Genomic DNA, 17,115 nt, shown 5'->3' with positions numbered 1-17,115 from the left:
AACCTCGACCATTTGACGCTCGGGGCTCCCAAGCCCGCCCGAACATACCGACAAGTCTGAAATCATGAGGCGGACCTACTCGAACCCTCGAAACACTCAAAACAACGCTAAATCGAGGAATCAACCCCCAAAACCAAATGAATCAATTCATTGAACTTCAAGTTCTTAATTCTCCTTCAACGGGTCAAAACGCCCTTAAACTACTCGGATGGACACCCAATTTTACGGGTAGGTCTTAACTGATATTTCGAACTTGTACCAAGTTTCGGAATTGAAATCCGAACCCGATACCTATGAAAACAATGATTTCTTAGTTTATTTAAATCTTTGAAACTTTAACTTAACAATTTCACGAAAAAAATTCATTACTCGGGCTAGGGACCTCGGAATTCGATTCCGGGCATATGCCCAGGTCCCATATTTTCCCGCGGACCCTCAAAAATTGCCAAATCACGATTCCGGGTCCGTTTTCCCAAAATGTTGACCGAAGTCAAACTTGGCCTTTTTAAAGAAACTTAAAGAAACAACTAGGCTTATTCTTGCTCAAAACTCTTCTGACTTCCGAACCACCCGTCCCCGCAAGTCATAAATTAGCTAAAGCAAGTGCAGAAAGTATTATTTAAGGAAACGGGGTTTGGAAATGCAAAACGACCAGTCGGGTCGTTATAATACTAGCATGTTTTTGACTTGTCCCCAAATAAAAACGGTTGTAGTTAAGTGTTATTACTCACTGAGCTAGCGACTCATTTATCCGTTAATTTTTTTAACAGAGACAACAGTTGGCGTGGATTTCGTTAATTAGAGCGTACAGGTTGATATTTCTCGGTGAGCCTCGCACTTGTTCGCGTGGGCAGAGATTTTATTAATTGTTATGGTCTTTTCATTGAACTCTTAGAGTCCCTCCATAGTCATTATTTTAGTGTCATGAGTATTCTTTTGTTATTATAGTCTTATGTTGAGTATCGTTCTCATTTATCAAAGTTGAAGATAAATTAGTATTTCTAGTGGTTAGTTGGTGGTTTAGTTATAGTGGAGACTTGTATTGGTTAATTGACAAGTTGTCAATTATTTGGTATGATATTAGGATGTTTGGTTGTTGATTTGAGACAGGAAAATTTTTGGGATGGTCCAAAAACAGGGGAAACTCTGTCCGATTTTCTGTAAAATTACCGATGAGGCTTACTTGGGAGCACTTGCTCCTAAGCGCCGGTCACAATCCTAAATTGGGTCGTGATAATTACGGATCGGGCTGCAAGCCGCAGCGGTATTTATTATGATATATTTATTGAGTGGGAGTGCTGAGTGTGAGTACTGATTGACGAGAGCTGAGTCACGAGTGACTGAGAGGCTTGCCCGAGAGACTGTACTTATGAGTGATACTTTGCCCGAGTGGCTTGTTTGTGAGATTTCCTGTTTTCACTCTTCTTTTATACTGAGCCTCTAATGAAAATGCTGAATATGTTTTAAAGGATTTTCATTGAAACTAGAGATTTTACAAGACATTTGGTTATGGAACTGTAGATTTTGCCTTTGATAGTTCTGTTGAAGTTCTTGATAAGTATACATATGATTTTAAATGCTCGTTACTGCACTCAGACTTTATTTACTTTGGTTACTTACTGAGTTGGCGTACTCACTTTACTCCCTGCACCTTGTGTGCAGATCCAGGTGCCCGAGCATCAGAGTGAGAGCTTTCAGCACCTTCGGAGTCTTATCCGGAGATTGCAAGGTAGCTGTACGGCGTTCGCAGCCCTGCCTTTCTCCTTCCTATCCTAGTAATTTGTATTTCAGACTTATTTTCTGTTAAGTAGACAATGTTGAGTTGTACTTAGTAGCTCATGGCTAGTGACACCAGATTCGGGCTGAGTTCATGTATTTACATACTTGTTTCCGCGTATTTCTGTTGATATATATTAATATGAAAGATTTGAGACTTAATCTGTTTAGAAAATACAAATTTTACAAAAGATCTTCTATATTGTTCGTATTGTTTCGGCTGGCCTAGTTCCGTGATAGGCGCCATCACAACCGGGGTATTTGGGATCGTGACATTAAGGTTTCTAGAAATTTAGTACCAAAACAGTTAAACTAAGGAGGAGCTAACCACTTTATAAAAGAAGCCACTATCCTGCATTCTTTATTATAAATTATTTATAGTATCAACGCTCGTACAGGTAAATTTACTTGTGAATTGAGGTAAATTTTCTACCTTGTTCTATATTCTTAAAGTTGTGTATTAATGGTCTTTAATGCATTACTCATAAACAATTGCATATTGAAATTTGAAAGTTTGTCAATTGTGATATTATTTACAATGCCTCTTATATGATCATGGGTTTAAAATGAATCGTATATGAATGTTGTACACATTCTTTTTTTGGATCGTTGCATTCGTCACATAAAATTGGTTAGACAATTAACTCGTACAAATTAAATATTGTTTAAATTTAAGATTATTTTCACTTTGTGTTTGATGATTTTAATTACTAATTGTTATGCCAGCTCAAGTTGCTCGTAATTTGTAAGAAAAAATTAATTTTAATTACCTTTTAATTGATTATATTATACATATCGCAATATTAAAATTGTGCTCTTAAAGAAAAGCCCTTGGCAATGGTGTCCTTGTATTAACCCAAAATTTTGACAGCCTTATTAGTTCAGGTAAATAAATTTTCTTATTGATCTCTTAAATAATGTTATATTTATTGGTAATGTTGTGATGTCTAATTTATTACGTTCTGAAAGTTATATGGCTTTGTTGCAGTTTAGCTATGATATTTTTTTTTACTATTTGAGTTTTGAGATTGAGGTATTTTTAAGGGAAAATGCATAAGTACCCCTCCCCCTCCCCCAAACCTATGACCGAAATCCCAACTACACACATTTTCTCTTCGGGGGTCCTGTTACCCCCCTGAACTATTTTAAAATAGAATTGTTACACCCTTAAAAGGCCACAACCACATCATATGCTGGTCATTGAAGCCACACGCCAGGTCCATTTCATTAGGAATTTTTTTAATCATTTCTTCTTCCCTTGTTTTTTGTACTATTATTCTATTCTTTTTTCTTTCTTTTTCTTTCCCTTCTCTTCCTCCAATTATGTAACTTCTTCCCAAAACATGACCACCCCCATCCCACAAAATTCTTTTCAGATTTTCTTTTTTATGTCCTTTTTCTTCTGAAATTATTGTTTAGTTTGTGGTTATACAAGAAGAATATAATCATAAATGGTGGGATCTGTTGTTAATACGATGGATCCGCAGATGAAAGTTCTGCAAATTTTGGCCGAAAAAAATGGATTTGGATGGTCGGAAAATTTTTCGACGAGGGACTTCCTTCACAACCTGGTTTATTTTCTTGCAAATTTATAGACTGATAATAGGTAAATTTTCTACAACCCCGAATCCTTCACAGATTTGTTTACTTCTCAAATCATTTAGAATGAATCTGAATTACTGAGATGTTAAACAATTTTTGTCTTTTAAAAAACTAGTTAAACTGAGGGAGAAAGATGAGACAGAGAAAGAGGGAGGTCGTGATCGCCGGCCATCCAAGCCGCCGGGACGGCGGCGGTGGCAGAACGAATTAGAGAGAGAGACGAGAGTTGTTGGGGAGTTAAAAAATGGGGGATGCAGCTATGGACTTACGAAAATAAGAGAGTGGAGAGTATAAATTAGGGTTTCAGTGGTGAAGAAATTTGGGGTTGTGACGCGGTGGTGGCATCGGCTATGTTGCTAGTCGGGTGGAGTAAGAAAAGAAATTAAAAAAGAAATAGAAAAAAGAAAAGAAAAACTAAAAAGCTGTATATATTTAATAAAAGGAATATTAAAAATAAAAATTTAGTATTTGTTTTTGTCACTCTCTTTAAGAGGGTGAAATGCACTCACTTTGCCACGTAAGCATTTAGGGGGTAATAATTTCATTTTAAAATAGTTCAAGGGGGTAATAGGACCCCCGAAAAGGAAAAGTGTGTAGTTAGGATTTCGGTCACAGGATGGGGGGTACTTATGCATTTTTCTTATTTTTAATATCAATTTACTTACAGCTTGTTTGGATGGTTGTTACGTATCGTTTCATAATGTATCGTATCGTATTGTATTGTATTGTACTGTATCGTTTGATGAATACAATGTTTGGATAGATTGTATCGTTTTAGCGTAGTTTCATGGTATCACGCACCTGTGATATGATGAATAAACTTGTAATATTATAAAGAAAAATTATGATACGGTATATAAAAAGGTAGGGTAAATGATAAAATAAAATTATTTAATAATAATGAAGGGTGAGATTGAGAGAAAAACACAAGGAAACGACGCGACCACACCAAATCGGTCGTTACATAAAGTGGCACATTTCATCGTTACGTAACGACGGATTTAACGATACGATACAATAAAATTTAAGTAACAATCAAAACAAACATTATATTTAAAGTAACAATACGATACGATACAATAGGTAACAACCATCCAAACAAACTGTTAAACTATATGCTAAGTTAATTGCTTTAGCTTTATTCGATATTTATGCTACTATTAAAAAAATAGTTTTACTGTGCAATACTGTGTGTTCTTGTATATGTGAATAAAAGCATATTAATCCTCAATTTGATACGACTTTGCTTAATGTATGAACTCAAAATAAATTCATAAGTACAGGAAGTCAAAAACTCCTATTCACTCACCAACAAGAAATAATTTATGTTTGTCAATATTAGTGATGATGGATTGTAGTTCTTCGTAAAACAATTGCAATATTAGAGGATCCTAACTAGGTTAGAAAGAATGACAAGGTAAGAAGTGTCTAAATTAATAATTTAGTAGTACGCGCATTCTGGTTGGATTAACATACGTCAGTGCATTATTAATATTTTTTTTATTATGTTAAATCCTTATTAGTGGTTTTTAAGTATTTCTTTTAAATAATTTCTTTTAAAATTTTGAATATTGTCTATAAAGAGATATTAAGTAAGATATAATAATATAATTGTTATTAACTCATAAAATATATTATTTGTAATTAGAAATTCTATTCAATACCTTAACTAATCGAAGTGTTGATTTTTGCAGGTTCAGGAGATATCCTAACACATTTGAATTCACCTATTATATTACTGTAATTACACTCATTTTTCATTTCAATTGTATGTTAATTGCTATTATACATAGTTCATTCTCGTCATATACAATTTTCTTACTAACAGACGCATCTTATACGTACAACGCACGTACCCTAAAACTAGTTAAAAATAAAAGAGGGAGAAGTGCGTCAAACTCTACGTTCTTTCTAATTTTGATAACGATATAGACATATTTGAACTCTTAATTGGATGGAAGATAGCAAAGCAATCTGCTATATTTTTTGTTGATAAAATTACAGAATAATGCACTCCATAAGTTAACTTTGCAGTATTTTAGACCAGTTACAAGTTTGCAAGTTTGTACAATTAAAATCATATGACAGAGTGTCATACATTTTCTTATGTATAAATTTGAGATATTGAGTTGTTGATGAACCTTTTTTTTTTTATTTTTTTTAGCATAAAAGATATTTATTTATTAATAATAACTAGAGTACGTTCGGTAGCAAACTACCGTCATTACAAAGGCCTCGGTGGGCTATAATTATGCCTCTTAAGGAATTGTCATTACCTAAGGCAGCCAACTTACAACACATAATATTCAAAATTGTTCTTACATAGACAAAATCTTCCTGATCTGTGATAGGCATCTATCACAGATTCAAGAGGTTAAGCAAAAGTACATAATTTATTATAACTAGGTTGCATAAGAGCTTCCCTTGCCAAAAGATGTGCGACACTGTTTCCTTCACGAAAGCTCTGTTTCACTACGATTTCTCCTTTTTGCAATGCCTTCTCCATTAATCACCTGCAGTCATAGATTAAATTATTGTAAGTTGAATAATCATCATGAAGAAATCTTATAATCTCCGTGGCATCCGTCTCCACTTCGACTGGAAATTTGTTTCCTTGACAATGAGTTGAAATGCCTGCTGCAATGCTTGTAATTCTACTTGAATTGGCGCTACTACATGTTTTTTTTTTGGTATCCCATTTTTCATTGGCCCTTGATGTTTCATATGGCTTCGCTTATTGCTCCCTATAGGCTATTGCTTTTAGAAGCGCCATCAATATTGATTTTGTACCAACCTTTTGAAGGAGTCTGTCAGTTGATGCTAATATTTATATATATATATATATATATATATATATATATATATATATATATATATATATATATATATATATATATATATATATATGAAACATGAAGTACTTCCTACGCTCTTTCAAACCTCTTTTAAGAGTTTCTCTTTTAACTTTTGAATAACTTTGTTAACAAAAAATAATTCACTATTTACTACATGAACCAAAAAGGCTATGCTATTATCCTCTTAACAACTTATTTGGATGGTCGTTACATATTATATTATATTGTATTGTAACTTTAAATATAATAATTATTTTAATTGTTACTTAACTTTTACTGTATCATATTGATAAATTCGTTATTACATATGAACGAAAAATGCCACTTTACGTGACCACTGATTTGGTATGATCATGTTGTTACCATATTTTTCTCTCTCATCTTGCCCATTCTTATTATTAAATAATCCTATTTTATTTCACCCTGTATTCTACTTTTTTAAAATAATATTGTCAGTTTCTTCATATTACGGGTGTATGATATTATAAAACGATAACAAATAATATAATCTATCCGAATATTACTTTTATTAAAATATATACTACAATATAATACAGTAAAGTACAATATATTATGAAACGATATGAGACAACCATTCAAACAAGTACTAGTATTAGTGCCCGTTTGGACATAAAATTTGATGGAAGATTTTTCCCAAAAAAATTCACTTTTTTTCTAAATCAGCGTTTGTTTATAAAATTTTCAATTTTCATTTGAAGATGCATTTTGAAAATTTTCGAAAATTTGAAAAACTGCAAAAAGCTGTTTTTCTAAATTCACTCAAATCACTCACAAAACTTCGAAAACGACCCAAACTGAAAATTTATGTCCAAACACAACTCTAAATTTCAAATACCATTTTCACTCGTAATTTTTTTTCACCATTTTTTAGAATTTTACAATTTCTTATGTCCAAACGCCTACTTAGTTTTCATGTGTCTGAAGTGGATTTCACAAAAATGAGAATCAAAACGACAGCGTTTAGTTCCCCCAATGGGCATCACAGCGTTAGAAACTGGAAAATGTTGTGATTGGGCTGTACACACTCACACTGCAATTCACACTGTATTAGCTCCTTCCACATTGCCAAATATAGAAACAAAAATTCCCCCATAACCCTTTTACTCAATTTCTCCTTCAGATTGAATTTCCAAATTAAGTATTTAGCAAAACTGCAAACTTGATCCTGATTATTTACTTGAATTGTACATAAAGAAAAGAGCGAAAAAAAAAACAGCTCAAAATTGTATTACTATTATAGAGATGGAGATACGAGCAGTGCCACTCTTGTTGTTAATGTGTTATGCTCTTTGTTTAACTTTGATTGATAGATCGGAATCTCTTCATTCCAACGGATTTTCCCCTCAAGGTATTAAAATAATAAAATATTTTATGGGTTTCGCTCTTTATATGCACATTTCATTTTTTTCCAACTTTTTGTTGGGATTTTAGTGATTTTTATTGATGTATAGAGACGATTTGCTGTTACTGCATTTGCATTTTTGTTATGTCAATTTGGTGAATTTTCAATTTTTGGGATTTTAATAATGTTTTGTTAAGGCAATAGCATTTTTATATGCCCATTTCGTGATTGTTCATTTTAGTTTTAGGGATTTTAGAAAAGCTTTATTGCATTGTACACAAGATTTTCTGCTATGGCATTTGCATTTTTGATATGAGTTTAAGTTCTATTGCATTGACAGTTTGAGAAATATTTATGCAATCAAATCACTTATTGGGTAAATACGAGTAAATTTCTTGATAAACATTAATTAGTAATCTGGTAAAATGTTGGGACCTGCAATCATAGGTTAAAATTCACTAATAGTAGAAAAAAATCTTTATATTGTTAGTGTACAACAACAACAATAACAACAACAACAACAATAACCCAGTATAATCTCACAAGTGGGGTTTGGGGAGGGTAGTGTGTACGCAGACATGAGCATATCAAAAGAATTTACGTTATATTGTTAGTGTATATAACGTGAATTCTTTTGATATGCCCATGTCTTGATCTCATGTATATGATAATTTGGTAGTCTTCTTAGTGGAAAGCAATATATTCTGTTTATGTACTTTTGCACTTGACATGTCCATTTGGTGATTTTGTTCAAGTTTTGGGATTTTAGTAGCAGTTCTTTTTGTTGGCTGTGATAAACAAAGTCTACTCTTTATGAATTTTGGAGTTTGTACGCCATTTGTGATTTTTAATTTTTGCTGGGAAATGGTAATTATTGCTGTATTCATTTGACATGCCTATTTAATGAGATTATAGTACTGGTTGTAGCTCTGCGTGAATAGAAGTTTCTTTGACAAATGAAATGCCCATTTTGTGATATCGTTTTCTTATGTGGAGATTGTTGTCATTTGTATTGCCTTGTTGGAAGATCTTTGCGTTTGATATGTCCATTTCTGGATTTCATGGACTTTGAGATTTTGATGTTTTGTTTGGTGTTGATTTTGCATTTGCTGTGCTCATTTCGTGTTTTTTTTCCCCAGGTTTTAGTAACTCTTACTGCTGCATAAGCAAAGTTTTCAGCATTTGATTTGGCCATTTCTTAATTTCATGTTTCTTTCTTGTGGAGATACTGATAGCTTTGCTTAGTGAATAAACCAAATGTTTTGTTTATGGATTTTGCATTTGATTTGCCCGTTTGATCTCGGTCTTTCAAGATTTTTAGATAAAAAAATACTTATGCTTTTGGCATTTACATTTGCATTTGAGATGAAAATGATTTGCTTGTGATTGCAGATGAGAATTACTACAAGGGTTTGTCTTCGGGTGCTATAAAATGTAAAGATGGATCAAAGAAATTCACCAAGGATCAGCTCAATGATGATTTTTGTGACTGCCCAGATGGTTCCGATGAGCCAGGTTTGGATTTAAGTGACTAAATGGTTTTAAGATCTGGTTTTTGTTTAACAGTTTCTTTTCTTCGCTATAATGTGTGTGTTTGATTGAAAGACTTGGGTTTGCAGGGACCTCAGCATGCCCCAATGGAAATTTTATTGCAAAAATGCAGGACATATTCCTCTTTCAATATACTCGTCAAGGGTTAATGATCGCATTTGTGGTATGAATCCTCGTGTTCTTGCCTTTCTGTAGTATTTGATCAGCATCAAAGTGCTTAGTGTGGTCCGCAGCTGTATGGTTTTATTCTTTGTCTAACTAAGCAGATATGTGAATGACATGTATTGCACTGCATATACTGGCTATTGTCATTATCATCTGTGTGTGTTGGACGTTTGAGTTGAGGAGAAGCTATTATTTGCGAAGTTTGATTCCTGAAGAATTTATTATCAGCATTGACGCGTACTTCTTTGCATCCTTTTCTCACAGGTCATTGTTTATTAATTAGCTGAATATCTACCCCTACCCCTCGTTTGAAATGTTGGTTAATTGGTGACCTTTACTTCAAATGGCATAATAATGTGTAAAATCAAAAATATAATTGTTAATTAGCTCTAGTTGTCCAAAAAGTATTTATGTTATAGCTCAAAGCTCCTCTATGAACAGAGGTGGTCCTATGCTTGGAGAAGAAGGGTTACTGGACCCCGTTAACTTTGGCAAAAGTTCTGAATATTTAAGTGTATATATATAGAAAACGGTCATATATTTTGCTTGGAACCTAAGGTGAAAAGTCCGATGGGCGCACTGGTTGAGCAGTTCGCTCATGTGCCCCGCTACCTTCAAATCTTGGGCCGCCTCTGTCTATGAAAAATATTTGCTCTTAATGTGGATAAAGCTTGACCTGTTCATAGCACCTGTTTGAGTTCTATTGTATGAAAACGAGGAGCATACCCAACTTTATTGTTCTCTTACTCAATAAAAGCAAGGACTATTATCTGTGAAAGGCTACAAATGCATGTTATGATTTAAATTCCTAATTGAAAAGATGGATAGAAAAAGCATATATCACCTTGGGCTACATTTACAAAGTATAGTACAATGGCAGATGAAAACGAGGAAAATTAGTCTCTTATTGTCCCCCCTTATACGCCTAGAGTGACTCTAGTCCTGATAATGGTTTGTTGTTGATAAGTTGAACCTGATAATGGTTTCCTAAAACGCGTTCCTTTACCCTATGAAACTGGTATTGAGAGTCCCATTCTACCTCTTGGTCTTTCACTATCTATTTTTTCTGGGCTTAGTGTTTGGGGTTGGGCCTGGAAGGTCTCTTAACGCCTTCCTTTTTATTTGATTGACTACTTCATTGTTATTAACTGACCCATTTTACAGTTATGAATCATGAGGAACCTTTATGAAGACAAATCATTTTCCTCTTGGATTCACAAATCTAAATTCATGAGAAAATAAGGTCAATTATTTTCTTTTGCTTTCTTGTTTACCAGCCATCCAGAAAGAAAACAAAATCACTCTACTCTGTTTTCTCTTCCAGTTTCTCTCATTCTAGTTCCCTTCATTTCTCTTCCTTTTGCTAGTTCTGAAATGTAAAATAAATCGAAATTTAGGTCCACTGCGGTCCAAAGTAACTCATATTTCTAGTTTCAGTTCTGCTGCACTAACTATCCCTCAAAAATAAACAAATAAAAAGTGCACCACCACATCGCTTTTTAAAATTAAGCCAATGATATCTGTTGTACACATATTTTCTGAAGATTTAAGATTTCAATTGATCATCATCATGCATATCGTTATCCATAAAAGGTGGGCAAAAGGTTCTGTACATAAGGGGGTGATTGGATGCTTGTCGAATGAAAGACATACATACCTCGAGGATGCTAATAGGTTGATATGCCATATTCTTTGCCAGATTATGTGTGCCATGCTTATGTAAAGAACGCCATTTATTTCCAAAGCACTATGAAGAACTGATCTATGAGGGATTTATGGATTGGGGAGAAGCCATTTACTCTTCTATTCTTGTATTTGTTATGATAAGGAGATTACTTTTATGAGGCTTAACGCGCATATTGTCACTAACTCTTCCGTAAAATGCTAGCCCTGTCGTCTCTCTTTTCCTTTGTAGATCATTTTTTCTTGCCTCTGGTCTTTACTTGCCAGTCTCCTTGTGTTGGTGAAGTCATATCTATCTATATTTCTTATGGTTTCCATAAAGCGTTTGCATACAATTTCTCAAATATCTGAATGGCTATGGTTTAATATCCAAATGGGGAATCTCATGTATGCTGCTGTTGTTTTTGACTTTCGAATTCTCCTATTAAGTATTAACAACCTTAATGGCACAATTGAGCAGATTGCTGTGATGGGAGTGACGAGTATGATGGCAAAACCAAGTGCCCAAATACGTGCTGGGAGGCTGGCAAAGTAGCTAGAGAAAAACTGAATAAAAAGATTGCTACATATCAGGAAGGCGTCACTCTTAGAAAGAAGGAGGTTGAAGAAGCTAAGCTGTCAATTGCGAAAGAGGAAACTGAACTATCCAAGTTGAAAAATGAGAAAAAGATACTTAAAGAGTTGGCTGAGCAGCTTAAGGGTAACTTTCTCTTCTCCACTTAACGGGGACTGTTCTTGAGAGGATTATTGTGTCTACTCTAGAGAAGGACCTCTTTGAACACCTGTAGAAGTGGTTCCACGTAATGTCTATCATTTCTACGTTATGGTATAAATGAAGCAAGAATAGATAACAAAGGATACGGAATTTTATTGATAAATTCCAAATTATGATAGGGACCGAAAGGGTTTGAAGTGAATAAGATACCGAAAAGCATAAAAAAATTAGATGGTTTTGAATATTACAAGTTACCTTACGTTAAGCTAGACCTATTTATGGTAATTATATATCTTTCTTTATAGTTTTTATCTAGAATCTTTTATACAAAAGGAAGACTCTTACATTTTGCAGTAATGTGCTTACTGTTATGCTCAAACAGACCTTCTAGATGAATTATTGTTTATATGTATCCCTTTCACCTCTTGTTAATCATTTTTACAAAGTGATGACCTGTAGTATGAAATATTTCAGTCACTAAGAGGTGTTTTCCCCTTGCAAGGTGAGAGCTTATGAGCAGTTGAATAATTTGCTTCTTTAAAGTTCTCTTACATTTACTTCTCTTCATATAGAGCGCAAGGAACAAATAGAGAAGGCTGAGGAGGAAGAACGGTTAAAGAGAGAAAAAGAAGAGAAGGATCAAAAGGAATCTGAAGATGCTAAAGTAGAGTCAACTAAATCTGAGGAAAAAACTGAAGTTCAAGAAGATGCTGTGAAGAACGACGTCCACGATAAGATTGGCCTACTCAACGGCTCTCCATCTGTACGGTTAATTGTTTTATGTTGAGAGTTCTTTCTAAAAAAAAATGTTTGTATGTTAAGAGATTTCACCTAATTAAATGATGTCAACACATATAGGTTGCGATCTACATTGACCGGCACTTTTCCATCTTTAGGATGTCCAAACTTATTGAAACTTTTATGAATTTCAGAAATTAAAATTATCTTTCCTAGGATTTTTTCACAGAAATGTGTCCAGAGGGAGTAATGTTACAATGTTTTTTCCACACTGAGAATATGATAAACTGATCTTGACAAAGGGGCATATCAGCAGAATTACCCAAATAAGAAGAATACAATCATCAACAAACTGGAATTGATGTAGGAGGATATTACTTAAATACTTCATGTTTCCTGTTAGATGTTACCCCCTCCTCCTCTGGGGGTAGTTAATTGCTCACAGAGTGAATAAGAGGATAGGAAGAAAGTTCAGTTAACTTTGAGTGAATAAATATTGTTAGGCTCTTTGATTCATTTACCTATTCCTCTCTATCTAAATATCCTCTTAGCTTTTGTCTCTCTTTAAGATCCTCAAGGGGTCTGGTTGTAGTTAATGCTCTTGATCTTACTGGAGAACAGTGTTCTCTGCAATCTACCAATTATCATTATAAAATCATCTTGTATCGTATATGTTGCTTGTTCTGGTACTTATTGATGTGGTAGAACGCCCTGACGAAGATATGGACAAAATCGAGCATGAAGACCAGTCCAACAAGGATGAAGTTGAGCAGGTTCCTGAGGATTCTCAGGTTTGTCAAAAGCTCCTTCAGATGTGATATTTCAACCTGTCTTGGTGTATGATTGATGGCTATCCAGAATTTCAACTTAAGAAAAATGTCTCCTTATCACGTGCATGCATACTCCTTCCATACAGCCAAAATTGCGCTCAGTGTTCGTTGTTGGAAACAATAGAACTTTGGAGTTAATTGCTTTTTCCTTGTAGGACACTGCAATTTGTTGAAAAAATGAGGACTTGCACTGCCATTTAACTTGCAAATTTAACTACCATTGAACACTTTTGCCAGTTTGTGAACATGTAATAAGTACTTAGATAAATTGAACTTTGTCCAGAATTTGGATACAGAGCCCGTGATGTAATAAGTACTTAGATAAATTGAACTTTGTCCAGAATTTGGATACAGAGCCCGTGCCATTTCAGGATGGAAACCTGGCATAGTCTGCTAAATATAAAGTGCATGACTATCCATCAATTATGTTTTCTTTTGTCTAACTTTACTTACAGTGGGAAGAAACTACCGTATACAAGAAGTATACCAGAAAGTTAGAGAGCCTACACAAAGTCGATCAATTTTGTATTGGATTGCTTCTCTTTCAACTATATGATATCATGTAGTTATTACATGCTTTTCGCCAGAGCTGAACTCTGATTTTCCTGAATCAACTGAACATCGGTTAGGCCATTTTATGTGATGTTTGCACTACTTGATGAACAAACCTTCAATGTAAGTGCACAGATATTTAATCCACTCAAGTACGAGGAGCTTAAAATGGAATTCCTAGAAACCTGGCCAGAGAGTAAAAGGGCTACTTCAATGGACTTTTGTATGTTTGGCAAAATTGAAGTTACTGTGTGACTCAAATCTTTGGTAAAACATTCGTCAACGACCCCAATAAATATGAAGGGACAGTGAGGTGCAAAAAGATTAATCAAAATGCACGAGTTGCTTAATGTTCAAGATTGGTGGTACTTCTGCAATGTTGACCGCAGCAACATCAAATGCTCCTGGAACCTTTTCTATATGTTTCTTTGCCTTCAGCTAGTTATTGTTATATGTAGCACTACACATCCAAAAGGATAAAGATTGCAGGAATTTGATATTGAAAGATGAAAAGATAAGCTTTATTCTTTGGGTACTCAGCAAGGCCTAATTGACGGTTTAGGTGCTTGTATTGCTGCCCTATGTCTATTCAGTGACATGGAAATTAGTGATCAAGAAATTCATCATTTTGGTAACCTAAATTTTGTGATTTTCTTTCATATTTCCAGGAGAAAGATACTACAGAAAATACTGAATCATTGTCAAAAGAAGAGTTAGGTCGTGTTATTGGTTCTCGTTGGCTGGGAAAAAAAAGTGAGCAGGCAAATGAGGAGGTTGATGCTGGAACTAAGAGCAACTATGAAAGCAGCGATGAAGGACCGACTGATAGTCACGAAGAGGAATACCATGGATATGATTCGGAGGATGATGAGCACAAGTATGAAGATGACGAAACGGAGGACCCAGTTGAAGATCTTGGGGGAGAGGACCACGATTCAAGTTCTTCATACAAGGCTGAGTCTGATGATGATTCCGATTTCTCAGGTGTGCAGGATAAGAATGATATGTTGCTAACTGCTGGTATTTGACATACATATATCATTTTTCTCAATGTAATTTTGCAGATGTTACGGCCACAAGTAATCCTTCATGGATGGAGAAGATACAGCGAACAATGAAGAGCATTTTCCGCTCTGTGAATTTGTTCCAAACTCCAGTGAACAGTTCTGGTATGAATAGAATTCCTGCTCTTAAACTCTTTTCAGAAAGAAATAATGAAATTATGTCTTTGGTGTTTTGCTTCCACAGATGCTGCCCATATACGCAAGGAATATGATGAGTCAAGTGCGAAGTTGTCAAAGGTCCTATCAAGGATATCTAGTTTGGAGAAAAAGCTCAAACAGGATTTTGGTAGGTATTGAATTCATGTTTCTTTGTTTATCTGTTTTTTCTGTCCTTTTCGATATGCTGATCTGCAGGTTCAATTGCAGGCCCAGAGAAGGAATTCTATTCATTCTATGGTCAATGCTTCGAGAGCAAGCAGAACAAGTGATGAATCTTTCATTGTCCTGTTGACCTTTGTTAAGCCTATGTTTTTTTTTGTGAACTATTCTTTTGTTATTTCGTCATCTATCACTGATAAATAATTGCTTCAGGTACACATACAAGTTTGTCCTTTCAAAGAAGCAACCCAGGTCGAGGGCTACAGTACAACTCGTTTGGGGTAAGCACTTCCACAGCTTAAGCATGTACATTCCTTGAATCACTCTATATATCCGAGAATGATAGTCAATTTCCTGTGAAGTGGCAACCATAAGCACTTCCACAGCTTAAGCATGTACATTCCTTGAGTCACACTATATATCTGAGGATGATAGTCAATTTCCTGTGAAGTGGCAACCATATATGAATGGTGCTGTGAAAATCGTCACAGTTCTGGAGTCTCATGCATTGGGTTTCCTTCTTTTCTAATCTTGGTTTTAGACCCACATTCTGTGGTAGAAACGAAAAAGTGGTGAATAGATAACAAGTACTAAATTGTTTACATTCGTCAGATAGCAAAAGAGACAGGTTCATATCATTTTACTTGTGGCTCCTGGAAAATGACGATGTGGGGTTGCTTTATTATGATCTTTACCTGTCTCCTGAATGCTCTAAGCTTGTGACTTACCATTTTTCTCGTTCTCTTGGTTTGTTTCTTTATATATGCTACATCAAAGGAATTGGGATAAATTCGAGGATTCCTATAGAACCTTGCAATTCTCAAGCGGGGACAAATGCTGGAATGGGCCAGATAGAAGTTTAAAGGCAGGAATTCCCAACTTCTTTTGTTTGTGTTCTCTCAGCTGTCCTTTTGTGTTGTCCCGTAACTTCTTCAATTATAGCATTCAGTTATAAATATTCTTGTTCTTGTTCGTCCTTTTTTCGTACAGGTCAAATTAAGATGTGGCCTGAAAAATGAGTTGACTGATGTAGATGAGCCCAGCCGCTGCGAGTAAGCACCGTTCTCTTCCGATCTGTGTATATATCTTTTGCATGCTCTCTGTGTCGTGGCTTTTGTGCATTTTCATCTGACTAAGTTTGTTATGACAGATATATGGCATTTTTGTCTACCCCAGCTCTTTGTCTCGAAGAAAAGCTGAAGGTTCTCTCCTAAACCCTGTGTTAGCTACCCTCGTCTTTCATCCTATCTTTTCCCTCTTATGGTCTCGAGTCTCTCTACCTATATTATCTGTAATAATGAAATGTTATAGGAGCTCCAAGATAAACTAGAGATGATGAACAAGGAACAACCTCAGAGTCATGATGAACTGTGATCTTCCGGACGAACTACGCGAGAGTGCTGCAAAGGCCTCAAGGGACACACAAGGCAACCAAGGTTAGAGTTGGGCTGTCTCAAAGAAAGAGTTTTTAGTTAATTTGCAGCAGTATCCCCTAAACATTTTTTTCTCTGGACGTCGCTCACGTGGTTATCAATGTTTCCAAAACATGAACTAGGCTTCCATCAAGGTATTAGAAAAGGGATGGCTTGAAAGCTTTTAGGATACCATTATCCCTTTTAATGACACATATCATTGAATTAGTTCAGATTAGTTATACTAATCTTATTCTGCAGTTGTTTAGCAAAAGTGATCTAGTGAAGAAGTCTAGCCCTGGCTGTCTAAATGGGGCTAGAGATTCAAGGGATGACAATGGAAACATACAGATTTTGCAATGAGAAATATTCTATCTTAGTTGTGAGTTGTGACTGTGCCATCTTGGTTTTGTTCTCTTTATTTTTTGAGAAAATGGATGGAAGCTGAAACTGCATTTAATTTCTGATCTTCAAATCATAGAAACATAGAT

The 17,115-nt window shown here is 35.0% G+C and overlaps 1 pseudogene; it reads left to right on the top strand.

Moving 5' to 3' along the window:
* Positions 1 to 7,258: 7,258 nt before the first annotated feature.
* On the top strand, positions 7,259 to 17,017 carry LOC109212628 (annotated as a pseudogene).
* The last annotated feature ends 98 nt before the right edge of the window (positions 17,018 to 17,115 follow it).

Source organism: Nicotiana attenuata, unplaced genomic scaffold (assembly GCF_001879085.1).
Source record: "Nicotiana attenuata strain UT unplaced genomic scaffold, NIATTr2, whole genome shotgun sequence".
In the NCBI taxonomy this organism is placed as follows: Eukaryota; Viridiplantae; Streptophyta; class Magnoliopsida; order Solanales; family Solanaceae; genus Nicotiana; species Nicotiana attenuata.
The sequence above is the reverse complement of the archived record's forward strand: the minus strand, read 5'-3'. Positions and strand labels throughout refer to the sequence as shown.